The 26,160-nt window shown below is 49.7% G+C and overlaps 1 protein-coding gene across 1 annotated transcript in view; it reads right to left on the reverse strand.

Moving 5' to 3' along the window:
• LOC149441586 (membrane-spanning 4-domains subfamily A member 4A-like) overlaps positions 1–18,217 on the reverse strand; it is a 77,273-nt gene extending 59,056 nt beyond the window's left edge. Inside the window, exon 1 of the mRNA XM_089657146.1 lies at positions 18,200–18,217. The gene's annotated coding sequence lies outside the window, so the exon portion shown is untranslated. The remainder of the gene's footprint in view (positions 1–18,199) is intronic.
• Between the last annotated feature and the right edge of the window lie 7,943 nt (positions 18,218–26,160).

The following is a 26,160-nucleotide window of genomic DNA, read 5'->3' on the forward strand; positions in this document are numbered from 1 at the left end:
AATTGTTACTGAGGGCCACAGAACCGTTTCTTAGGGCCACAGAATTGTTACTCAGGGACAGACACAGAATTGTTACTCAGGGACACAGAATTGTTACTGAGGGCCACAGAACCGTTACTTAGGGCCACAGAATTGTTACTCAGGGACAGACACTGAATTGTTACTGAGGGCCACAGAACCGTTACTTAGGGCCACAGAATTGTTACTCAGGGACAGACACAGAATTGTTACTCAGGGACACAGAATTGTTACTGAGGGCCACAGAACCGTTACTTAGGGCCACAGAATTGTTACTCAGGGACAGACACAGAATTGTTACTCAGGGACACAGAATTGTTACTGAGGGCCACAGAACCGTTACTTAGGGCCACCGAAACGTTACTCAGGGACACAGAATTGTTACTGAGGGCCACAGAACCGTTACTTAGGGCCACAGAATTGTTACTCAGGGACAGACACAGAATTGTTACTCAGGGCCACAGAACCGTTACTTAGGGCCACAGAATTGTTACTCAGGGACAGACACAGAATTGTTACTCAGGGACACAGAATTGTTACTGAGGGCCACAGAACCGTTACTTAGGGCCACCGAAACGTTACTCAGGGACACAGAATTGTTACTGAGGGCCACAGAACCGTTACTTAGGGCCACAGAATTGTTACTCAGGGACAGACACAGAATTGTTACTGAGGGCCACAGAACCGTTACTTAGGGCCACAGAATTGTTACTCAGGGACAGACACAGAATTGTTACTCAGGGACACAGAATTGTTACTGAGGGCCACAGAACCGTTACTTAGGGCCACCGAAACGTTACTCAGGGACACAGAATTGTTACTGAGGGTCACAGAACCGTTACTTAGGGACACAGAATTGTTACTCAGGGACAGACACAGAATTGTTACTGAGGGACACAGAATTGTTACTGAGGGCCACAGAACCGTTACTTAGGGCCACAGAATTGTTACTCAGGGACAGACACAGAATTGTTACTCAGGGACACAGAATTGTTACTGAGGGCCACAGAACCGTTACTTAGGGCCACAGAAACGTTACTCAGGGACACAGAATTGTTACTGAGGGCCACAGAACCGTTACTTAGGGCCACAGAATTGTTACTCAGGGACAGACACAGAATTGTTACTCAGGGACACAGAATTGTTACTCAGGGACACAGAATCGTTGAATTAAAGAGTATGTCAGACAACATGCAGAGGAGTGGCAGAGGAGGCAATGTTTTAGGAGCGAGCAGACGTGGCAGCAGAGGAAGGGGTCGAGGCAGTACTATTCGCAGCCAGAGGCCAGTGCTCCCGGTGTCATCCAGCGGTCGTGTCTCCACCGACAACCCTGCCGTCATCGATTGGTTGGCTCGGTCGTCTTCCTCTTCCCAGGTCACCTCTGACACCTACAGCCAACGGTCGGTGGGTACGTCAGACACAACCGTTAGTTGGCATGGCCCGGGACCAAGCCCACTGAAATCACGTGTCCTCTACCTGCCCCTGTCCTTTGGTGTTCCCTCACCAAGCGAAGTATCGCATGCTGTGGGCTCAGCCCCACTGTACAGTGAGGAAGAGCTAACAGAGGGCGGTCAGGAACGGGGGGAGACATCCGCCTTTTCAGCAGCCAGGCGAAGAAGTAGTGGCGAGGAGAGTGGCTCGGTAGCTGGTCTAGAGACAGGTCTGTCTCCTGACCCACACGCAGCCGAGGGGGCTAGTAGTGAGGCGGAGACCCTACTTGATGATGAGGAGGTTGATCGCACTTGGCAGCCTCGTCGTCATCAGGCAATTTCTTCCGCATCATCAGGAGAAGAGGGTGGCAACTTGGCAGCGAGCGAAACAGTCGGTGGGTTGCCCAGGAGGCAGCAGGGTCGCAGCAGTGTCAGTGGAGACAAACGGCCACGGAGTAGAGCACCAGCTCCACTGCAGCCTACCACCACGGCCAGTAGTGGTGCCGGTGTGCACGGAGGAAGTAGCAGTCAGCCAGTGAGGAGTAGCGGGGGCAAAGTTTCCTACTCGGCGGTGTGGCAATTTTTCGTCAAGCCGCCCGAGGAAGTAAACGTAGCCGTATGTCGACTATGTGGCCAGAAAGTCAAGCGTGGCCAGGGGGCCCATGTTGGGACTACAGCGTTGCGGCAGCATATGCAGCGTCGCCATTTGGTGGCCTGGGAAAACCGTGATAAAGATACGGCGGTTCTGCCCGCACCAGCCCCCCCTCCATCACCCGCTCCGTTACTTGCTCCGTCACCCGACGTCAATCGCCCTCCATCAGCCAGTCAAGGCTCCAACACCTCTGCTGAGGGGAGTTGTCGCTCGTTGGCATCTTCCGCGCGTTCAGATGCTCCTTCTCCTGCTACTCCTCTTCACGGATTCCCTCAGCAGTCTTTCTTGGAATCCGTTTCCAAGAGACAACAGTTTGCGAGCACGCACCCGACGGTGCAAAAGCTGAACGTCCTCCTGTCCAAGTTGCTGGTGCTGCAGTCCCTCCCTTTCCAAGAGGTGGACTCAGCACCTTTCCGAGAAATGATGGCTTGTGCCGCGCTGCGGTGGAGAGTGCCAAGCCGTCATTTCTTCGCCAAAAAGGCAGTGCCAACCCTGCATTCACATGTAGAAGAGATGGTGGGCCAGTCTTTGAGCATGTCGGTCTCTGCCAAAGTGCACGGCAGCGCCGACGTGTGGAGCTGTAACTACGGTCAGGGACAGTACATGTCATTTACGGCCCACTGGGTGAACGTGGTGCCGTCACAGCCGCACCAGCAACTTGGACAGGTCACGCCGCTTTGCCTCCACGTTTGCACGTCCTTGGTCCACAAAAGATGTCCGCCTCTACCACCTCTTCTTCCTTTGTGTCCTCAGCCGCCACCCCCGTGCCAAGTCCCATTAACCGACCGGCATATCACATGTGCAGGGCGCAACGGTGTCACGCTGTGCTGCACCTGGTATGCCTTGGCGAACGTAGTCACACAGGGGAGGAACTTCTCAGTGTAATGAACAGAGAAATCGACAGATGGCTGTCTCCGCGCAAACTGAAAATCGGAACCATGTTGACCGACAACGGAAAGAACATGGTGTCTGCTCTGCGTCAAGGAAGGTTGTGCCATGCGCCATGCATGGCTCACGTGTTCAATCTGGTTGTCAAGCGGTTCCTAAAATCCACCATCCCACTGCAAGACATCCTTAATGTCAGGAATGGACTGGCCAGCTATGGTGGGACTCACCTGCCTTTTGATCTGCAGTACTAGGGCTGGCCAGCGGGTGTTCCCAGCAATCAGAGACTCAACTTTGCAGCCAGCTAACACCTGTAACTGATTATGCTGCTGACTTCTCCTGCTCTGATCCCGGCTCGCTCCTGACCATCCCTCTGTCTGACCCTCTGTACCACGCTGCTTGCTACCTGTTCTGATCCCTGGCTTGTGACCCTGACCAATCTCCGCTTGCTCCCCCTGTACCTACCTGCCCTATTGATATTGACCCGGCCTGCCTGACGACGCTTGCTTGTATGTACTGTTATCTGTGGGTGGTTTGGTTTGGTTTGTTTGCACTGTATTATGTTTTAGTATTGCACTGCGTTTATGTTTGTATTGTTAGTGTTAATAAATTATATTGTTTATAACATATCTGAGGTCTGCGTTTCCCTGCGTCAGTCACACATCTCTGGTCACACCTGGGAGCCCTGACATTACACCAAGGCCAATCCTGACCAGAAGTGGCTGCACAGGGAAGCCATCTTGGCTTGTTGATGGGAAGGATGGATCTGGATGAGGTTGAGTATTTATCTCTGCTACTGCTTGATGACAGAGAGTATGCTTATCAGGCTCTGAAGGAGTATCCCCGGGATGAACTGCTAGAATGTATACGGCTCGCTCATGTTCTAGTAGATCAGGGCACAGATTTCTCTATGGTGCAGCCATTGATTCAGGTTTGTGTTGAGTTGGTTTCATCTGGTTCCCCCGAATGCAGGGATGAATTTTTGCCACCATTTAGTGCAGACCAGGTTGAGTCCCTGGTGTGGTTATTAGAGGATGATGTGGGTTACTTTCTGGACCGTTATTCCACATGTTCACCACAGACACTAAGAGATTGTATAAACGCAGTGCAGTCATTGACCAGACAGGCTTTGTGTAAGCTCAGCTTTGTTCAACCCCTACTGCAGACATGGACAGACTTGTTGCACCCAGCCTCAGTCAGCTTACAAAAACCCAGTCCTGCTTCTAACTCTACTCCTGTATTCCCACCAGCTCCTCCAGTTACAGCCCAGTATACTTGGCTATCTACCGCATGTCAGTACCCTGTTCCCACTCGCTGCACCTATCCTGCCTTTAACCCTGTAAAAAAGCCCTCTGTAGCAACTGCTCCCTCTCCTGTTCCATCCTCCAGTTTTTCTCTGTCTCCAGCTGCTCCATTCGTTTGCAGACCTGCGTTTACTTGCAGTGCTCCAGTAGTTAAAACCAGAAAAAAGCAAAAATTCTTTCCAACCAATACCATCCTGCCAGTATCTAAACCGGTGAACCTGCCTTCCGTGACTCAGCCTGAAGCCTCTACTCAGCCGGATGCCTCTACTCAGCCGGATGCCTCTCCTCAGCCTGAAGCCTCTCCTCAGCCTGAAGCCTCTCCTCAGCCTGAAGCCTCTCCTCAGCCTGATGCCTGCATTCAGCCTGATGCCGCTACTCAGCATGATGAACTGATCCAGCCCGACGATCCTATTAGGCCAGTTGACTCGATGCCCGCTGTTGATCCAGATGATCCGGTACCTGATCCAGTGCCCGCTGTCGTGCCAATTGACTCAGAGCCCGCTGTCATATCTGGTGACCCGGTGCCCACTGCCTTGCCAGATGACGCGGTGCCCGCTGGCAAGCCAAATGACCTGATGCCTGGTGACCCAGTGCCCGCTGTCATACCTGGTGACCCGATGCCCGCTGTCGAGCCAGACAATCCGATACCTGATGACCCGGTGCCCACTGTCGTGCCTGTTGACTCGGAGCCCACTGTCTTGCCAGACGACTCGGTGCCCGCAGTCTTGCCAGACGACTCGGTGCCCGCAGTCTTGCCAGACGACTCAGTGCCCGCAGTCTTGCCAGACGACTCAGTGCCCGCAGTCTTGCCAGACGACTCAGTGCCCGCAGTCTTGCCAGACGACTCAGTGCCCGCAGTCTTGCCAGACGACTCGATGCCCGCAGTCTTGCCAGACGACTCGATGCCCGCAGTCTTGCCAGTTGACTCGATGCCCGCAGTCTTGCCAGACGACTCGATGCCCGCAGTCTTGCCAGACGACTCGATGCCCGCAGTCTTGCCAGACGACTCGGTGCCCGCAGTCTTGCCAGACGACTCGGTGCCTGCTGTTCCGCCAGTTGACTCGATGCCCGCTGTTCCGCCAGTTGACTCGGTGCCCGCAGTCTTGCCAGACGACTCGGTGCCCGCAGTCTTGCCAGGCGACTCGGTGCCTGCTGTTCCGCCAGTTGACTCGATGCCCGCTGTTCCGCCAGTTGACTCGGTGCCCGCAGTCTTGCCAGACGACTCGGTGCCCGCAGTCTTGCCAGACGACTCGGGGCCCGCAGTCTTGCCAGACGACTCGGTGCCCGCAGTCTTGCCAGACGACTCGGTGCCCGCAGTCTTGCCAGACGACTCGGTGCCCGCAGTCTTGCCAGACGACTCGGTGCCCGCAGTCTTGCCAGACGACTCGGTGCCTGCTGTTCCGCCAGTTGACTCGATGCCCGCTGTTCCGCCAGTTGACTCGATGCCCGCTGTTCCGCCAGTTGACTCGGTGCCCGCAGTCTTGCCAGGCGACTCGGTGCCTGCTGTTCCGCCAGTTGACTCGATGCCCGCTGTTCCGCCAGTTGACTCGGTGCCCGCAGTCTTGCCAGACGACTCGGTGCCCGCAGTCTTGCCAGATGACTCGGTGCCCGCAGTCTTGCCAGACGACTCGGTGCCCGCAGTCTTGCCAGACGACTCGGTGCCCGCAGTCTTGCCAGACGACTCGGTGCCCGCAGTCTTGCCAGACGACTCGGTGCCCGCAGTCCCGCCAGTTGACTCGATGCCCGCTGTTCCGCCAGTTGACTCGGTGCCCGCAGTCTTGCCAGACGACTCGGTGCCCGCTGTTCCGCCAGTCGACTCGGTGCCCGCAGTCTTGCCAGACGACTCGGTGCCCGCAGTCTTGCCAGACGACTCGGTGCCCGCAGTCTTGCCAGACGACTCGGTGCCCGCAGTCTTGCCAGACGACTCGGTGCCCGCAGTCTTGCCAGACGACTCGGTGCCCGCAGTCTTGCCAGACGACTCGGTGCCCGCTGTTCCGCCAGTTGACTCGATGCCCGCTGTTCCGCCAGTTGACTCGGTGCCCGCAGTCTTGCCAGACGACTCGGTGCCCACTGTCGTGCCTGGTGACTCGGTGCCCGCCGCTTCGTCTGGGGGCCCGAGACCTGTTGCTCCGCCTGAGGGCCCGAGACCTGTCGCTCCATCTGGGGGTCCGGCGCCCGCCGCTCCGCCTGAGGGCCCGAGACCTGTAGCTCCGCCTGGGGGCCCGATGCCTGTTGCCCCGCCTGGGGGCCCGATGCCTGTTGCCCCGCCTGGGGGCCCGATGCCTGTCGCCCCGCCTGGGGGCCCGATGCCTGTCGCCCCGCCTGGGGGTCCGATGCCTGTCGCCCCGCCTGGGGGTCCGATGCCTGTCGCCCCGCCTGGGGGTCCGATGCCTGTCGCCCCGCCTGGGGGTCCGATGCCTGTTGCCCCGCCTGGGGGTCCGATGCCTGTCGCTCCGCCTGAGGGCCCGAGACCTGTAGTTCCGCCTGGGGGTCCGGCGCCCGCCGCTCCGCCTGGGGGTCCGATGCCTGTCGCCACGCCTGGGGGTCCGATGCCTGTCGCCCCGCCTGGGGGTCCGATGCCTGTCGCTCCGCCTGAGGGCCCGAGCCCTGTAGTTCCGCCTGGGGGTCCGGCGCCCGCCGCTCCGCCTGGGGGTCCGAGGCCTGTCGCCCCGCCTGGGGGTCCGAGGCCTGTCGCCCCGCCTGGGGGTCCGATGCCTGTCGCCCCGCCTGGGGGTCCGATGCCTGTCGCCCCGCCTGGGGGTCCGATGCCTGTCGCCCCGCCTGGGGGTCCGATGCCTGTCGCCCCGCCTGGGGGTCCGATGCCTGTCGCCCTCCTGAGGGCCCGAGACCTGTAGTTCCGCCTGGGGGTCCGACGCCCGCCGCTCCGCCTGGGGGTCCGATGCCTGTCGCCCCGCCTGGGGGTCCGATGCCTGTCGCCCCGCCTGGGGGTCCGATGCCTGTCGCTCCGCCTGAGGGCCCGAGACCTGTAGTTCCGCCTGGGGGTCCAACGCCCGCCGCTCCGCCTGGGGGTCCGAGGCCCGTCGCCCCGCCTGGGGGTCCGATGCCTGTCGCCCCGCCTGGGGGTCCGATGCCTGTCGCCCCGCCTGGGGGTCCGATGCCTGTCGCCCCGCCTGGGGGTCCGATGCCTGTCGCCCCGCCTGGGGGTCCGATGCCTGTCGCCCCGCCTGGGGGCCCGAGACCTGTAGTTCCGCCTGGGGGTCCGGCGCCCGCCGCTCCGTCTGGGGGCCCGAGGCCTGTCGCCCTGCCCGGGGGCCCGGTGCCTGTCGCCCCGCCCGGGGGCCCGGTGCCTGTCGCCCCGCCCGGGGGCCCGGTGCCTGTCGCCCCGCCCGGGGGCCCGGTGCCTGTCGCCCCGCCCGGGGGCCCGGTGCCTGTCGCTCCGCCCGGTGGCCCGCTGCCTGCTGCTTCGCCTGGTAGCCCGATGTGCCTCTGCCCGGGGTCCTGCCCGATGTGCCTCTGCCCCGGGTCCTGCCCGATATGCCTCTGCCCGGAGTCCTGCCCGATGTGCCTCTGCCCGGAGTCCTGCCCGATGGGCCTCTGCCCGGAGTCCTGCCCGATGTGCCTCTGCCCGGAGTCCGGCCCAATGTGCCTCTGCCCGGAGTCCGGCCCGATGTGCCTCTGCCCGATGTGCCTCTGCCCGGAGTCCAGCCCGATGTGCCTCTGCCCGGAGTCCAGCCCGGTGTGCCTCTGCCCGGTGTGCCTCTGCCCGGTGTGCCTCTGCCCGGTGTGCCTCTGCCCGGAGTCCAGCCCGATGTGCCTCTGCCCGGAGTCCAGCCCGATGTACCGCTGCCCGGAGTCCTGCCCGGTGTGCCAGTCTTTGATATCCCGCCAGTTACCAGACCCGGGCGGTGGAACATTTTTCCCAGCTAGGACTGAGTCCGCTCCTTGAGGGGGGGGTACTGTCAGGAATGGACTGGCCAGCTATGGTGGGACTCACCTGCCTTTTGATCTGCAGTACTAGGGCTGACCAGCGGGTGTTCCCAGCAATCAGAGACTCAACTTTGCAGCCAGATAACACCTGTAACTGATTATGCTGGGGTATTTAAGGGATGGCCAGACCCACAGACTCTGCCTTGGTGTGTGTTTGTCCTGGGCCCTGTATCCTGTTTCTGTCCTGTATCCTGTTTCTGAACCGCTGCTGACTTCTCCTGCTCTGATCCCGGCTCGCTCCTGACCATCCCTCTGTCTGACCCTCTGTACCACGCTGCTTGCTACCTGTTCTGATCCCTGGCTTGTGACCCTGACCAATCTCCGCTTGCTCCCCCTGTACCTACCTGCCCTATTGATATTGACCCGGCCTGCCTGACGACGCTTGCTTGTATGTACTGTTATCTGTGGGTGGTTTGGTTTGGTTTGTTTGCACTGTATTATGTTTTAGTATTGCACTGCGTTTATGTTTGTATTGTTAGTGTTAATAAATTATATTGTTTATAACATATCTGAGGTCTGCGTTTCCCTGCGTCAGTCACACATCTCTGGTCACACCTGGGAGCCCTGACACTTAAAATGTCACGTAAACTTTGCATGCATTTCAGCCATTCCTACACCGCAAAGCACACCCTCCTTGAGCTGCAGCGGCAGAACGGAATTGCACAGCATCGCCTGATCTGCGACGTTGCAACAAGGTGGAATTCAACCCTACACATGTTAGACCGCCTTTACGAACAGCGAAAGGCCATTACCGATTTCCTGATGTTACAAGCGGATAAAGGTACTCCCCTGTGTAACTTTGATGTCAGCCTTTGGCAGCTCATGCGTGACACCTGCCGCTTGCTCAGGCCCTTTGAGGAGGCCACGCTATTCGTGAGTCGGCAGGACTATGGGATGAACGACGTCATTCCTCTGTTGCACGTCCTGGAACAAATGCTGTTAACAATGGCTGGTCAGGGTGCGGTAGACGTGGCGCACAGATCTCAACGCCACATGACCCCTGTGGGGGCAGGACAGGAAGAAGAGGAGGAGGTAGAGGAGGACATTGGTGCTCAGGAATTATTGAGTGAAATGGGTGGTTTTTCCACTCAGCGGACAGGAGTGGAGGAGCAGGAGCATCTAGTAGAGGAGGAGGAGGAGACAGAGGACCCAGACGCACCGTGGCAGTATGCTGTGGAGATGGAGGCAGGGAGTCCCTCGCATTCCTTGGCACAAATGGCCCATAGCATGCTCGGTTGCTTGCGTAGCTACAGCCGAATAATAACCATCAGACAGAGGGATGACTTTTGGCTGTCCACCTTGTTGGACCCTCGCTACCGTTCAAAAATGGTGGCCTTTTTCACACCTGCTGAGAGGGAGGCCAAAATAAAGTACTATAAAAACCACCTATGTAGTCAGTTGGTCTCTGCCTTTCTGCGCCAACGTCCATCCTCAGACACTGTGGGCCCTGTGCGCTCGCGTTCCGCTGCCATGGCAGCAGGGGAGGGGTGGGGTGGTAGGAGCAGTGGCAGCTCCACCAGCAGCGGCTGCCTCAGTCTGCAGTCGATGATGAGTAGCTTTCTTTACCAGCGCAGTGAGGAAACTACTAACCAGCCGCAGCAGCAGCAGCATCAGGTGGACCTGGAGCAGGACCTCAAACAACAGGCTTGGGCCTACTTGGACAGCACCCTGCCAACCGAGGTAGACAATCCCCTTGACTACTGGGCAACGAAACTTGACCTTTGGCCCCAACTAGCTGAATTTGCCCTTGAAAGGCTGTCATGCCCAGCCAGTAGCGTGGCATCGGAGCGCGTGTTTAGTGCGGCAGGAGGTATTGTAACTCCGCGGAGGACACGACTGTCCACCCAAAGTGTGGAGAGACTCACGTTTGTGAAAATGAATCAGGCGTGGATTAGTCTGGATTTCAAACCACCAGTTCCTGACACAACTGACTAAATCCGCCATGAATCATGCCCCAAACATGTTATTAGGGACAAATGGAAGACCTCCACCTGATCCGTACATTTGTATATATATTTTATTGAGAGGCTGCTGGTCGGCCGACTCATGTTTTGCACATTTTTAATGACTTATACTCTGCAGGTCGGGCCCCTCATGAATTGGGGTTTTTTAATTATTTATACTTCGCTGGACGACCGTCACATGAATTGAACCTTTTTAATGACTTATACTCTGCTGGTCGGGCCCCTCATGAATTGGTGTTTTTAAATTATTTATACGTCGCTGGACGACTGTCACATGAATTTAAACTTTTTAATTATTTATAGTCGACCAGTTCCAGACCGATGGAATAGCAATTTTTTTAAATATTTATTTGACACGTGTTGTCCATCTCATCAATGAGGTGGACTGTTTATTTATTGGCCACGGTTTGGCCCCCTCCTGTTTCTTACATTGTTAACTTGTTGTATCGGTCACGGTTTGGCCACATGTTTGGTTGTCTTGTTAAGATTTTCTGTAATGTACACAGTTACGCTTGACTTGTCGACTTTCCACAATCTACTAAGGTATAGCATCGCATCAGTTTTTTTTTTTTTTTTTTTTGGTCTAAACCATTTCTTATAATGTCAATTTGTAGGATACGCCGCTGTAAGGCGACCTACTTTTTTGTCACTGTGTAGACATCTATTTATAGGCTGATGTTTGGCCAGAAAGATATATTTAGTAATAACCTAGCCGTTCAAGCCGCTCACTGAACACCTCGGGAATTGCTTTGTATATCTGTCGCCTTAGGGGCCGCTGTCTGGCGACATAATTTTTTGTCACTGTGTAGACATCTATTTATAGGCCGATGTTTGGCCACAAAAATATATTTAGTAATAATTTAGCCGTTCAGGCCGCTCCCTGAACACCTCGGGAATTGCTTTGTATATCTGTCGCCTTAGAGGCCGCTGTCTGAACAGCTCATGAATTGCTTTCTATATGTGTCGCCTTTGAGGCCGCTGGCTGGACAGCTGATGAATTGATTTGTATATATGTACTTATTGTCCGCTGTCCGGACAGCTCATGAATTACTTTTTGTATATAGCCTTCCAAACCACTCTCAGAATAAGTCATGATATTCATGCTGTGTATAGCCTTATAGGCCAATGGTCAATCAAATCATGATTGTTATAGTGTGTATAGCCTTATAGGCCGCTGTCTTTACAACTTTATAATTCCATGCAGTATATAGCCCTATCGGCCACTTTCTGGCATCCAGTTGCTGTAGCCCCCATCACCACACTGTGCCACGGGCCCCTGTACCGCCTTCTCATACTGCTGCCAGATCCATCCTCTGCCATGTGCGTCTTTGTCGTCTGCTCACGCTGCTGGGTTCCAGTTTTAAACCTAGGCCTGTGTATGGCTTCCGAATACTGCTGCCTCCACCGCCACCCTGCGCCATGTGCCTCTGTCGTCTGCTCACGCTGCTGACGGCTTCCGCTTTTTAACCTAGGCCTGTGTATGGCTTCGGAATACTGCTGCCTCCACCGCCACCCTGCGCCATGTGCCTCTGTCGCCTGCTCACGCTGCTGACGGCTTCCGCTTTTTAAACTAGTCCTGTGTATGTCTTCCGAATACTGCTGCCTCCACCGCCACCCTGCGCCATGTGCCACTTTCGGGTCTCCTCACACTGCTGCCAGGTCCATACTGATTCATGGCCCCCTGTACCGGCTCCTCATGAACGTGGTTCAGCGGGTTTGCATCACTTAACGGCAAATCGTTGACAAATGCTGGGACGTTCAGTGTTGTGCGCATTAAGCCAGACACCAAAGGGCAGCACAGACCTGTTATTACTCGCTCAAGCATGGCTGAACAAAACCAGTCTCTACCACAAATTGGACCCAGACCTGCCCAGGGTCTCATAACTAGATTGCACGGAGGAGTAGAGTCCGTTATCGGAATTAAATAGACAAAACGCCACACCAAAAAGAGTGGCCATTTCCAACACTTATTCCAGAAAGAGGAACAACCCGTTTCATATACGGCCCGTAGACGTTTCACGTCTGCCACATTCAGTCGATTTAAGACGCAAGCTCCACTTCCTGTGGTCTCTGACCGTCGATATACCTTTAAGTGTCAGCTTTGAAGCTATATTCCCTCCGGAGCACTGACACTGGTGCCCTTCCGTCAACATGCCTTTAAGTTTCAGTTTTCAACCATATTCCCCACAGAAGCCAAACTCTTGGGTATCCCAGAAGCTGCTCAGCGGGTCAGGGCAATAAAGCTCCCGGTTCGCAGGTTGTTCCGTCTTATGGATGGAAGTACGACGGTATATGATCTTCTTCGCACCCACGGCATTACCTCATAAAATTTCTGCATTGCATCTGCATTCACAACGCTGACTTCCCGGATCGCCACTCAGCCATTGGACTCTTGATAGTCGTCTCCCCACACTGCTGCTGGGGGGACTTTTTAACCAAGGCCTGTGTATGGCCTTCAATTGAAGCTGCTTCCGCTCCGCCACTCTGCCATTGGACTCTTGATAGTCGTCTCCCCACGCTGCTGCTGGGGAGACTTTTTAACATAGGCCTCTGTATGGCCTTTAATTGAAGCTGCTTACGCTCCGCCACTCTGCCATTGGACTCTTGATAGTCGTCTCCCCACACTGCTGCTGGGGGGACTTTTTAACATAGGCCTCTGTATGGCCTTCAATTTAAGCTGCTTACGCTTCGCCACTCTGCCATGGGCCCCTGTACCGCCTCCTCATGCTGCTGCCAGGTCCAGAGTGTGTCATGGGTCCCTGTACGGCCTCCCATTGCTGCTGACTTCATCGCCAGACTCTGCCATGTGCCACTTTCAGGTCTCCTTACACTGTTGGTGGGTTCCATTTTGTGATAGGGTGCTGTATGGCCTTCCATTGCTGCTGCCTCCACCGCCACCCTGCGCCATGTGCCTCTGTCGTCTGCTCACGCTGCTGACGGCTTCCGCTTTTTAACCGAGGCCTGTGTTTGGCTTCCGAATACTGCTGCCTCCACCGCCACCCTGCGCCATGTGTCTCTGTCGTCTGCTCAAGCTGCTGACGGCTTCCGCTTTTTAACCTAGGCCTGTGTATGGCTTCAGAATAATGCTGCCTACACCGCCACCCTGCGCCATGTGCCTCTGTCGTCTGCTCACGCTGCTGCCAGGTCCATACTGATTCATGGCCCCCTGTACCGGCTCCTCATGAACGTGGTTCAGCGGGTTTGCATCACTTAACGGCAAATCGTTGACAAACGCTGGGACGTTCAGTGTTGTGCGCATTAAGCCAGACACCAAAGGGCAGCACAGACCTGTTATTACTCGCTCAAGCATGGCTGAACAAAACCAGTCTCTACCACAAATTGGACCCAGACCTGCCCAGGGTCTCGTAAGTAGATTGCACGGAGGAGTAGAGTTCGTTATTGGAATTAACTGTGAGGGACTTTTAAACCTAGGTGTATGGCCTTCAATTGAAGCTGCTTCTGCTCCGCCACTCTGCCATTGGACTCTTGATAGTCGTCTCCCCACGCTGCTGCTGGGGGGACTTTTTAACATAGGCCTCTGTATGGCCTTCAATTTTAGCTGCTTACGCTCCGCCACTCTGCCATGGGCCCCTGTACCGCCTCCTCATGCTGCTGCCAGGCCCGTAATCTGCCATGGGCCCCCGTACCGACTCCTCATGCTGCTGCCAGGCCCGTAATCTGTCATGGGCCCCTGTACCGCCTCCTCATGCTGCTGCCAGGTCCAGAGTGTGTTATGGGTCCCTGTACGGCCTCCCATTGCTGCTGTCTCCATCGCCACACTCTGCCATGTGCCACTTTCAGGTCTCCTCACACTGCTGGTGGGTTCCATTTTGTCATAGGGTGCTGTATGGCCTCCCATTGCTGCTGCCTCCACCGCCACACTGTGGCTCCACACTCTGGTTTTGGCCCCGTGACTGCCCAAATGAGTGAAGTGTGCGGTGATTCTAAGATCGACGGCACTCATCTGCATGTCATACTGACTGACAGTATTATTTCTCTTCCCCAGCAGACTCCAAGGGCATTTAAATTAAAGGTACAGTGTTCTGCACTAATATAAAGGCTCTCTGAAGCCTAGAAACACCCTTTTTATAAGTTAAATTCGCAGCGAATATATTCGGCTCGAAGCGAATTTATTCGGCGAATTCGGCGAATCAGCCGAACCGAATTTTTGAATAATTCGCTCATCTCTAATAGTTATATAGTAAGTCTGGCTCAAAAAAAGACAAAAGTCCATGCAGTTCAACAACAACAAAAAAAGTTATAATCCTATACCCACAGTTGATCCAGAGGAAGGCAAAAAAAAACCCAGCAAAGCATAATCCAATTTGCTCCTGCAGGGGAAAAAATTCCTTCCTGATTCCCCGAAAGGCAATCGGATATTCCCTGGATCAACTTTACCTAAAAAAATCCAAGAAAGAATCCAGGACTTTTTTAAAGCAATCCACGGAGCAGGCCAGAACCAACTCTTGAGGGAGTCTATTCCACATTTTCACAGCTCTCACTGTGAAGAAACCTTCCATGTTTGGATATTACATTTCTTTTCCTCCAGACGTAAAGAGTCCCCTTTGTCCTCTGTGATGACCTCAGTGTGAATAGCTCTACACCGAGTTCACTATATGAACCACTGATGTATTTATACATGGAGATCATATCCCCCTTATGTATTATACATGGAGATCATATCCCCCTTATGTATTATACATGGTGATCATATCCCCCTTATGTATTATACATAGAGATCATATCCCCCCTTATGTATTATACATGGAGATCATATTCCCGACCTTATGTATTATACATAGAGATCATATCCCCCCTTATGTATTATACATGGTGATCAAATCCCCCTTATGTATTATACATGGTGATCAAATCCCCCTTATGTATTATACATGGAGATCATATTTCCCCCCTTATGTATTATACATGGAGATCATATCCCTCCTTATGTATTATACATGGAGATCATATCCCTCCTTATGTATTATACATGGAGATCATATCCCCCTTATGTATTATACATGGAGATCGTATCCCCCCTTATGTATTATACATGGAGATTATGTCCACGTTAGACAGGAAGCAGTGCCAATGCGGGCTAATGTACCTGTACGTCAGCCCACATCAGTGGCTCCTGCGCAGCTCACAGAGCGCACACAGGGGAGCTCGGCGATCCTAGTGTCACCCAGCCACAGCATATCACATAGTAAACAATAGAAACTGAAAGTGAAGATTGGTTGGAGAACCGATGTTGCAGCCTATGAGTGTACAGCAGCCTGTCATACCAATGTGCTCATCGCCAAAATACCAGCATCCTAATCAACTCCATACCAGTGTCCTGATCACCGCCATACCCCACACAGCGCTATGATCATTTCCATACCAACACCCTGATCACCGCCATATGCCCTATCAGAATCCTGATCACTGCCATACCCTATATCAGTGTTCTGATCACCCCAGTATGTCACACCAGCATTCTGATCACCACCACACTCCATACCATTGTTCTGATCACTGCCATACCAGCATCTTGATCACCTCCATATCTCATACCAACGTCCTGATCACCACCATACCCCATATCATTGTTCTGATCACCTCCATATTCCACACCAGCATTCTTATCACCTCCACATTCTATACCAGCATACTGATCAAAGCCATACCAGCATCCCGATCAACACCATACCCCATACCAGCACCATAATCACTGCCATACCACATACCAGCATCCTGATCACCGCTATACCCCATACCAGCACCATAATCACTGCCATACCACATACCAGCATCCTGATCACCGCTATACCCCCTACCAGCACCCTGATCACTGCCATACCAGCATCCTAATCTGCATCATACCCCATACCAGCATCCTAATCAGCATCATACCCCATACCAGCTCCCTGATCGCTGCCATATGCCATACCAGCACCCTGATCACTACCTTATGCCATACTGGTCACCTGATCTCTACTACACTCCTTACCAGTGTTCTGATCACCACCATACCAACATCTTGATCACCACCATACCTCATACCAACGTCCTGATCACTACCATGCCCCATACCAGGGTTTGACATTTTAGGGTCTCAACTGATCAATTTTCAGATGCTCACTGGCCACTTTATTAGGTACACCTTCCTAGTGCCAAGAAAATCTCCCCCACACCATTACACGACTACCACCAGCCTGAACCATTGATACAAGGCAGGATGGATCCATGTTTTCATGTTGTTTATGCTAAATTCTGACCCTACCATCTGAATGTTGCAGCTGAACCAGTCTGCCCATTCTCTTCTGACATCAACAAGGCATTTTTGTCCACACAACTGCAGTTCACTGGATATTTTTTTGGACCATTCTCTGTAAACCCTAGAGATGGTTGTGTGTGAAAATCCCAGTAGATCAGTTTTTTAAATACTCAGGCCAGCCCGCTTGGAACCAACAACCATGACACGTTCAAAGTCACTTAAATCCCATTTCTTCCCCATTCTGATGCTCGGTTTGAAATTCAGCAAGTCGTCTTCACCATGCCTAAATGCCTAAATGCATCGAGTTGCTGTCATGTGATTGGCTGATTAGCAATTTGTGTTACCAAGGAACTAAACAATTGTACCTAATAAAGTGGCCAGTGAGTGTATATATCCCATAGTTTGTAGACTCTATAACTTTCACAAAGACTAAATAATATACATTGTTTGGAGTTATTTTTACCCAAATAAGGTAGTAAAATACATTTTGGCCTAAAGTTATGAAGAAAGATTATTTATTTGCAAAATTTTATATGAAAAACTAAGCAAAAACATTTTTTTTCATTTAATTAGCAAAAAATAAAAAACCCAGTGTTGATTACATGCCACCAAAAGAAAGCTCTATCTGACTCAAAAAAGATAAACATTTCATATGGGTACAGTGTTGCATGACTGAGTAATTGTCACTCAAAGTGCAACAGCACTGAAAGGTGGAAGTTGGTCTGGACTGGAAGGGGGTGAAAATGTCCGAACTTGAAGTGGTTAAACATACTTGGGATAAATACAGAGTCTATGCTGTAGACAAAAAATGCTAGAACAAAAAATATATATGAAAAAAGTTTTTAAATAAGGAGTAGACTCCATATATCTTTTTTTGCCGTCGCTCTTTGATGTACAAGTTTTATTATCTTGTGTGCAACTATGTTTATTATCTAGTATGACTAATGTTGTATATGTATATATGCATCTTCCAGTTAGGGCATCAGATTTCTTTGCCTACAGTTTTTGGGGTCCTGAAGAAGCTAATAAGCGAAACGTGTCGACCTCTGGAGGATATAGTAGATGCCACAATACATGATGCTGTGATCTTTTGGGCTTACTAGCCAAGTATTGCTTTTATATGATGTATTTATAAGATGTGTTTCAATGTTTTATACATTATCCCCTAGATGCCGAGCACACGCAAATATGCGGCCTCCTGGCGTCTGGGACTTGACAGTGAGCTGCCGCATATTTGGGTGCCTTTAGAAAATACATATGTCCATAACTCACAGAAAGGTCCCAATCTCTCCTTGCTATCAGGACCTTTTCCGATCATGTGACCGCTGTGATGGCGAATCACGGCATTCACATGACCCTAAAATCCCGGCTTCTGAAACTCTTAAAGGGCCGGGTGGTGTCGGCGCAAAGGGGTTAACATGAGGTTGTCCTTTTTTTTGTACTAGAAAATTCTCATCAGTTCTTGTTCTCTTTTGTATGATATATTAGGGATGAGGTACGTATACATTCTGGTCAATATATTGGGTGCAACCAAGTTGGGCAAGAACATGGGAGACCTTAGAACATTGAGGACATTCAACCATATGTGGTCAACCTAATTATTATGATAGACCACTGGTGGTTTGGACCTTTGCCATGGTACAACAAAACCTTCACATTTTAAATATTTAGAAACTATTAAACAAAAAAATACATACTTCCAGTTACTGCCAATAGAATTAAGCAGTAAGTATTCTTACCTATTTTGTGTTCTGCTGTGCTGTACCGCCAACTGAGTGCGCTGTCCTCCTTATGTGGTACCAACACAAAGCCTAAACAGGAAGAATTACAGGAGGAAATTTTATTGGCACAATTTGTTTTCTTAAACAAGTCATCCTTATTAAAATAAATGCATGTAATTATACTTCAGTTGATATAAAGAGTTTTTCAAAATGCAGCCCAGAAGTATTATAGCTAAAGTCTAGGGTTTTTCCTGGCAGGGTTTATCTTAAAATCTGGTCCTACTGGTTCTTTGTGTACTAAAGTATTTGTTTCAAATATCTAAGCAAACAATATCCTTGATCATTGGCAGATTCTGTTGGCTCAGTAACGATCTTTTTTGTCACTTGGTATAATGGATATCTTGTTCCGTAAATCTACATTGCTAGTACATAGTGAGAGTATCCAGCTAACATTTGGTGATTCTACTTTATAATTTATTTAAGCAGTTTCCACAGGGAAGTGCCAGGGGAATGCCGTTCACTGTTCTGCCATTTTCCCCACTTAAACTCAATTTAAAGCAGATTAGGAATGAGGTGTGTGTTTGGTTCGAACGTAAGTTTCGATCGAAAGTTTCTGCTTTCCCAGAAACCCTTTTGTCACTGTGTTTGGAGTTTAGTGAGGGACAGCTGAGGTTGCTTTTAGGTTGGTTAATGTAGTGGGTTATTACTTCTTTGTGCTATATACCAGTGTTTCTCAAATGTTTTTCATTCAACGCACCTTTTAAAATTATGGACAGTTTTGAGGCACCCTTTAAAATTATGGACAGTTCTGAGACACCCCTTAAAACAGTCTTGAGGCACCCCATTCTAAAATGTGAAAATTCTAATAGTTTTATATAACTCAGCAACATCCACACATGTAGGACACCCAATATTAGATGTGATTTATTCTTCCAAAGCAAATACACATTTGCCCACTGGTATGGAGTAGTATTCCAGTGTTTCTCTTCTCCCTCAGTTTTTCTTAATCACTGAGCTAATGTGCCAAGGCACCCCTGAAGAAACCTCAAGGCACCCTGGTTGAGAAAGGTTGCTCTATACATTACTATATACAGTACTAAATTCAGTGCAGTATGGTTGCTATTGATACTGTGAATTGCAGTTTGTGTGGCTAGACAGAGGGGAGTGTAAGCTCACTGACATTCACTGTGTATTTCCTACGACCCAACAGTCCTTTACAAGATTACTTTTTTTTGGCAGGTTCTGTTGCTTCCTTTTCTTTTTGTTATTTTGGAATGTTTCTTTGCTTTTCTCTAACTAGTTCTCTTTTTTACATTAAGCAAAATACATTGGTTTTATTTTGCTTGTTTTGTTTTCAGGTGGTGTTTGGGGTTGCTTTTTTTTTTTCTTTTCCTTTTGAACACCATCAGAATGGGGCAGATATCATGGTAGGTGATAGATCATGCAGTTTCCATTGGAGATGCATTATAGGTTTCAATATCTGGGCAGAGCTTAGGCACCCTAAAGAGGAGTTCTTGACTTTTATCTCACTAATGCATGATTACACAGGAGGAGGCCACGGTTATGTGAGAATCCGCATTAAGGCGGTATCTCCAACATAAAAGCGAGCACACTTTATGGCACAATTAACTCTTTAGTGGTTACATTCACTAACTGTACATTGTCTTTTTTACATGAGGCATCCCGTATGAGGGGATACCACAAAGTTGTTAACCTGTTCTCCAGCCAAGCCTTAATGTCACCTCACTTCCCGTGATATGTCGTTTGAGGATCTTCTTCACAGTATCTCCCGTTACTTGCAGCCAGACACATGGGCAATCCATGACGTAGTACAGAGGGGCACTGACTGCAAGCAAGGGGTTCACAGACGACACCCCCTCACTAACCAGAGCGCACCATCTTCCTTTCCAGTCACACTGTACACGTTGACTGGTGGAGTAAGCACCAACAGTACAACACCATTATTATTATTATTACACAGCATTTACAGTCATGGCCGAAATTGTTGGCACCCTTGATATTTTTCCTGAAAATCAAGTATTTCACACAAAAAAGGTATTGCATTAACACATGTTTTGCTATACACATGTTTATTCCCTTTGTATGTATTGGAACAAATATAAAACAGAGGCAGAAAAGCAAATATGACATAATGTCACACAAAACCCCAAAAATGGGCTGGACAAAAGTATTGGCACCCTTAACTTAATATTTGGTTGCACACCCTTTGGAAAACATAACTGAAATCAGTCGCTTCCTATAACCATCAATAAGCTTCTGACACCTCTCACCCGGAATTTTGGACCACTCTTCCTTTGCAAACAGCTCCAGGTCTCTCTTATTGGAAGGACACCTTTTCCCAACAGCAATTTTAAGATCTCTCCACAGGTGTTCAATGGGATTTAGATCTGGGCTCATTGCTGGCCACTTCAGAACTCTCCAGCGCTTCTTTGCCATCCATTTCTGAGTGCTTTTTGACGTATGTTTGGGGTCATTGTCCTGCTGGAAGACCCAGGATCTTGGACGCAAACCCAGCTTTCTGACACTGGGCCCTACAGTGCGACCCAAAATCCTTTGGTAATCCTCAGATTTCATGATGCCTTGCACACAGTCAAGGCACCCAGTGCCAGAGGCAGCAAAACAACCCCAAAACATCATTGAACCTCCACCATATTTTACCGTAGGTACTGTGTTTTGTTCTTTGTAGGCCTCATTCCGTTTTCGGTAAACAGTAGAATGATGTGCTTTACCGAAAAGCTCTATCTTGGTCTCATCTGTCCACAAGACGTTTTCCCAGAAGGCTTTTGGCTTACTCAAGTACATTTTGGCAAACTGTAGTCTTGCTTTTTTATGTCTCTGTGTCAGCAGTGGGGTCCTCCTGGGTCTCCTGCCATAGCGTTTCATTTCATTTAAATGTCGACGGATAGTTCGCGCTGACACTGATGCTCCCTGAGCCTGCAGGACAGCTTGAATGTCTTTGGAACATGTTTGGGGCTGCTTATCCACCATCCGGACTATTCTGCGTTGCAATCTTTCATCAATTTTCCTCATCCGTCCACGACCAGGGAGATTAGCTACAGTGCCATGGGTTGCAAACTTCTTGATAATGTTGCGCACTGTGGACAAAGGCAAATCTAGTTCTCTGGAGATGGACTTGTAACCTTGAGATTGTTGATATTTTGCCACAATTTTGGTTCTCAGGTCCTCAGACAGTTCTCGTCTCCTCTTTCTGTTGTCCATGCTTAGTGTGGCACAGACAGACACACAATGCAAAGGTTAAGTGAACGTCTCTCCTTTTTATCTGCTTTCAGGTGTGATTTCTATATTGCCCACACCTGTTACTTGCCCCAGGTGAGTTTACAGGAGCATCACATGCTTGTAACATTCTTATTTATCCGCAGTTGTGAAAGGGTGCCAATACTTTTGTCCAGCCCATTTTTGGAGGTTTGTGTGACATTATGTCGAATTTGCTTTCTTTCCTCCCTTTTTTTGTTTTGTCCCAATACACACAAAGGGAATAAACATGTGTATAGCAAAACATGTGTTAATGCAATACGTTTCGTGAGAAATACATGATTTCCTGGAGAAATATCAAGGGTGCCAACAATTTCGGCCATGACTGTATATAGCGCCAACAGTTTGCTCAGTGCTGTACATTACAATGGGAGACAATACATGAGACAGTACAGTAACAATATAATAAAATACACGAGGGGTTTGAGGGCCCTGCTCCTTGGAGTTTACAATCTAGGAGGGAGGGGAGAGTGGTACAGGAGGAAATAGCTGTGTGGCATGGAGTGGTGGGGAGAGCGGAGGGAATCAGCAGTTAGGTGAGGGCGGGGTAGGCTTCTCTGAAGAGATGGGTTTTCAGGGTGCGCCTAAAGGTGAGGAGGATAGGTGACAGTCTGATGGATTGGGGTAGTGAGTTCCAGAGAATGGGGGATGGGAGACCAGGGAGCTGGAGAGTAGGAGGTCTTGTGAGGAGCGGAGAGTGAGTTTTGGGTGGTAGATGGATATCAGGTCGGTAATGTAGTTTGGGGCAGTGTTATGAACAGCTTTGTACGTCAGTGTTAGTATTTTGAATTTTATGCATTGGGCAATCGGAAGCCAGTGGAGGGAATGACAGAGGGAGGTGGCGGATACAGAGCGGTTGGTAAGGTGGATGAGTCTGGCCGCAGAATTCAGGACAGACTGAACACTCTACTGGTAATCATTGTAACAGTACTCAATTTTACAATCCAGCACTTCCCACTTGTAGATCTTAGTGGCCCACATCCCATGTTGTAAACCCTTGTTCTTTTGATACACCTACCATATGTGTACCCCTTTGTGAGACTTCAGACCAGGTAAGGAACAGTCAACATCAATTTTACTTAAGGCTTGTAGCAGTATAGTCTATAATGCAGAGTCCCACAGAAAACACAGAAAGTTCTAATCTAACTAATGCCTAGTACACACGGTGAGATCGGATGACTACGGCTGGCCATACATTATACAATTTTCTTGAGATTTTTGGTTTATATTTACCAATAACCATATAATAGGAGGTCAAAACTAACAACACCTTCAATTGTATCCAATTAGCCAGGCCCTTGTAATAGATAGTTGAAGGTAAATCTAAAGGAAATTGGGCAGAAATTGGACAGAAAATTGTATAGTGTATGGCCAGCCTTAAAGTTCACTTTTTTGTTGCATGCTAGTCTCATATTGAACATGAAGAGGTTACTAAAGATACAAAAATTCTCGTACAACAAACTACAATTTTGGAAGTGATGTCATGTATTGCAATGTATTTTTCATTATTGAGCATGCATGGTCTTGGTCTTTTGATTTTTTTCGGACGAATAGTATACTGATTAAACAAAAATCGCTGTTATCCTATGAGAAACATTTTGTGCTTGTCCCTTTTGGATATTGTTGCATGAACTATAATGATCGGCTTTTGAAACTGTGTACTAACAGATTATCGCACGATCCCACCGAATGTGATTTTTTTGTATCCGAATTTCTGATCGTGTTTACGGGGCATAGTGCAGGATGTCCACGTCATACCTTCCAGAAAAGCAGAGTACATTCAGCATAACTTAGGGCGTCACAGTGACTAAATTGTTAGCACTTCCACGTGGCAGTACTAGGGTCATTGGTTTGAATCCCAACCACAGCACCACCTGCCCGGAGTTTGCATGTTCTCCCTTAATTGGATCCTATATAAATTGTCTCTAGTGTGTGTATGTATGAATGTAAGTTAGGGACCTTAAATTGTACATCCCTTGAATGTTAGGGACTAATGTGAATGTACAATATATATGGAAAGTGCTACTTAAAAATTGATGGCGCTATATAAGTACCTGTAATAAATAAAATAAGTTCTCTTCTGTTACAATCCTTTCCTGGTGAATTAAAAGTTGCCCCAGGGGTGCATGTGCGACCGTGCTTGATGGCGGACACTCAGTGACAGAGCTCCGTCCATCCCCGGCACCTCCGGCTCTCCCGCTCCTCTCCATAAGCTGACCACTGCTCCGGGCAGGCCACATAAGCCCAACGCACACCCGGAGGCATATTATGGGGAAGATTGGGCGCTGGAAGTCCCCCTCCCCACATTTCATCCGAGGAATTATTCTAGACAATCAAACAACTCCCGTCCCACAAATCTCCGGGACCTGACGGACTACCCTATTCTTATTATAAAACCTTTATAGGCATTTTTGCTCCTCATCTTCTCTCCCTATTTCAGGATTTTTTAAAGGGTGTCGCCCCCCAGGCGGAATTTTCCCGGGCATATATTTCTGTAATTCCCAAGCCTGATAAAGACCTTTCTACCCCAGCTAACTACCGCCCCATCGCTCTATTAAATTCCGACTATAAAATATTTACTAAGATCTTGGCCAACAGGTTGACCAGATTCATCTCCAAGCTCATACATAGGGATCGGGTGGCTTTTGTGCCAGCTAGACATGCCACAGACAATACCAGGAGGTCCGTTGACTTGATTGATTTGGTTAATCGATCCTCAACTCCTGCTATATTTCTGAGCTTAGACGCTCAGAAAGCTTTTGATCGCCTTAGCTGGCCCTATATGTTTATGGTCTTGGAGAAGTTTGGCATCTGGGGTCCATTTGTGGCTGCCTTGAAGGTTCTTTATTCTTCACCTTCTTCACAGGTCTGATTAGCATTGTTTCTCTCACCCTCTTTCCAAATGTCAAATGGTACTCGGCAGGGTTGCCAGCTTTCCCCCCTACTGTTTGTCCTTTGTCTGGAACCACTGGCTATCGCCATTCGGTCCAACCCTGATATATGCGGGATAAATTCTCATGGGCATGAATACAAATTGTCCCTATTTACAGACGATATCCTTCTTACGTTAACGCACCCTCTTACTTCCCTACCGGTTCTCCATAAAACTTTACAATTATTTAGGGCTTTGTCGGGATATAAAGTCAATGCATCCAAAACTGAAGAACTCTCTTTACACATACCACCCAATGTCTTGTCCTTTCTTCAATCGTTTTATCCATATTGTTGGTGTGCTCACTCTTTAAAGTACTTGGGTACCAACCTCACTTCTTCATACCACTCTTTATACGAGACTAACTTCCCTCCATTATTCATTGCCATTTCCCGGTCTCCGAAATTTTGGGACACCCTACCCATCTCTTTCCTTGCCCGCATCAATGTGATAAAAATGAACATACTAGCCAGACTTTTATATCTATTCGCAACTCTTCCCGTTCACATCCCTATGTCTAAGTTACATTCCATTCAAAAATCCCTTTTACACTTTATCTGGCATGATAAACAACATAGAATCGCACGCACTGTACTTCTCACTTTGCACTCCAGGGGAGGCCTAGGTGCTCCAGATATTGTGGCTTATTATTATGCTACCCACCTCAGATTCCTACTTTCTTGGTCCGCCTGACGTCCTCCCAATATATGGTCCAAGATTGAATCCCTACAACTAAGCCCGATTCACCCATGCTCCTTTCTCTGGTCTAAGTCGGCGATGGATATCACTTCGTATCATCATCTCTTGCTTGGACCTATGCAGTTCTCCCTGTCTATTTGGAAGAGATGCAAGGTTAAATTTGCGCTGGCCTCTGACTGTTCTCCTTTGACCAATATTCTTTTTAATCCCATCCTTTCGGACAGTCCAATCATGCCCCGTATGCTTCCTTGGGCTTCAGCGAATCCCTTCCAACTGCGCCATCTGATCCACCCAGTGACCCGGACACTTACACCCTTCTCTGCTATCCAGAAAACAGCCCATCTTCCTCCCCAGCATTTTTACGTCTACCTGCATATCCGCCATTTTTTTCTACCTTGTCACCCTCCTTGACCCTTGAAAAGCCTACTCCTTTTGAGCGTCTATGTATACAGGGCCCACATCAAAAGGGTATAATGTCTATTACCTATAAGCTCCTTATGGACGCCTACCCCTTAGCTAACGACACCCACCACTATATGCGCAAATGGTTCCAATTTCTCAGCTGTGACATTGATTTGGTGCAATGGAAAAAGATTTGGGAAAACACATCTAGATCTTCAATATGTATATATAAGGAAAATGTGTATCATGAAAATCATGATGTTTTGGTACAGAACACCTGATATACTTCATGCCCGTAACCTGGGTGCTTCTCCTGTTTTCTGGCGATGTGAGAAGTAATCTGGTTCTCTTTACCATATTTTTTGGGAATGTAGGTCTATCATTCCCTTTTGGGAGGATGTGCGGTCACTGCTACGTTCTTTACTATGTACCGGCCTTCATTTTGAACCCCTTTACTTTCTTTTGGGCCTTCCCTTCCCTGGCCTCCCTAAATTGTCCAGGAAACTCTTCATTCATGTTTTGACGGTGGCCAGGAGAAGCATCCCGATGTGTTGGCTTTCTTCCACACCCCGCTCACAGCCGACATTATCTAAGATTATTACAGACATTAGACAAATGGAATACCTAACCGGTCTCCATGCCAGTTCTGTAT

This window comes from Staurois parvus, unplaced genomic scaffold, assembly GCF_062004578.1.
Source record: "Staurois parvus isolate SC_StPar_1 unplaced genomic scaffold, SC_StPar_1.0 ptg000970l, whole genome shotgun sequence".
Taxonomy (NCBI): Eukaryota; Metazoa; Chordata; class Amphibia; order Anura; family Ranidae; genus Staurois; species Staurois parvus.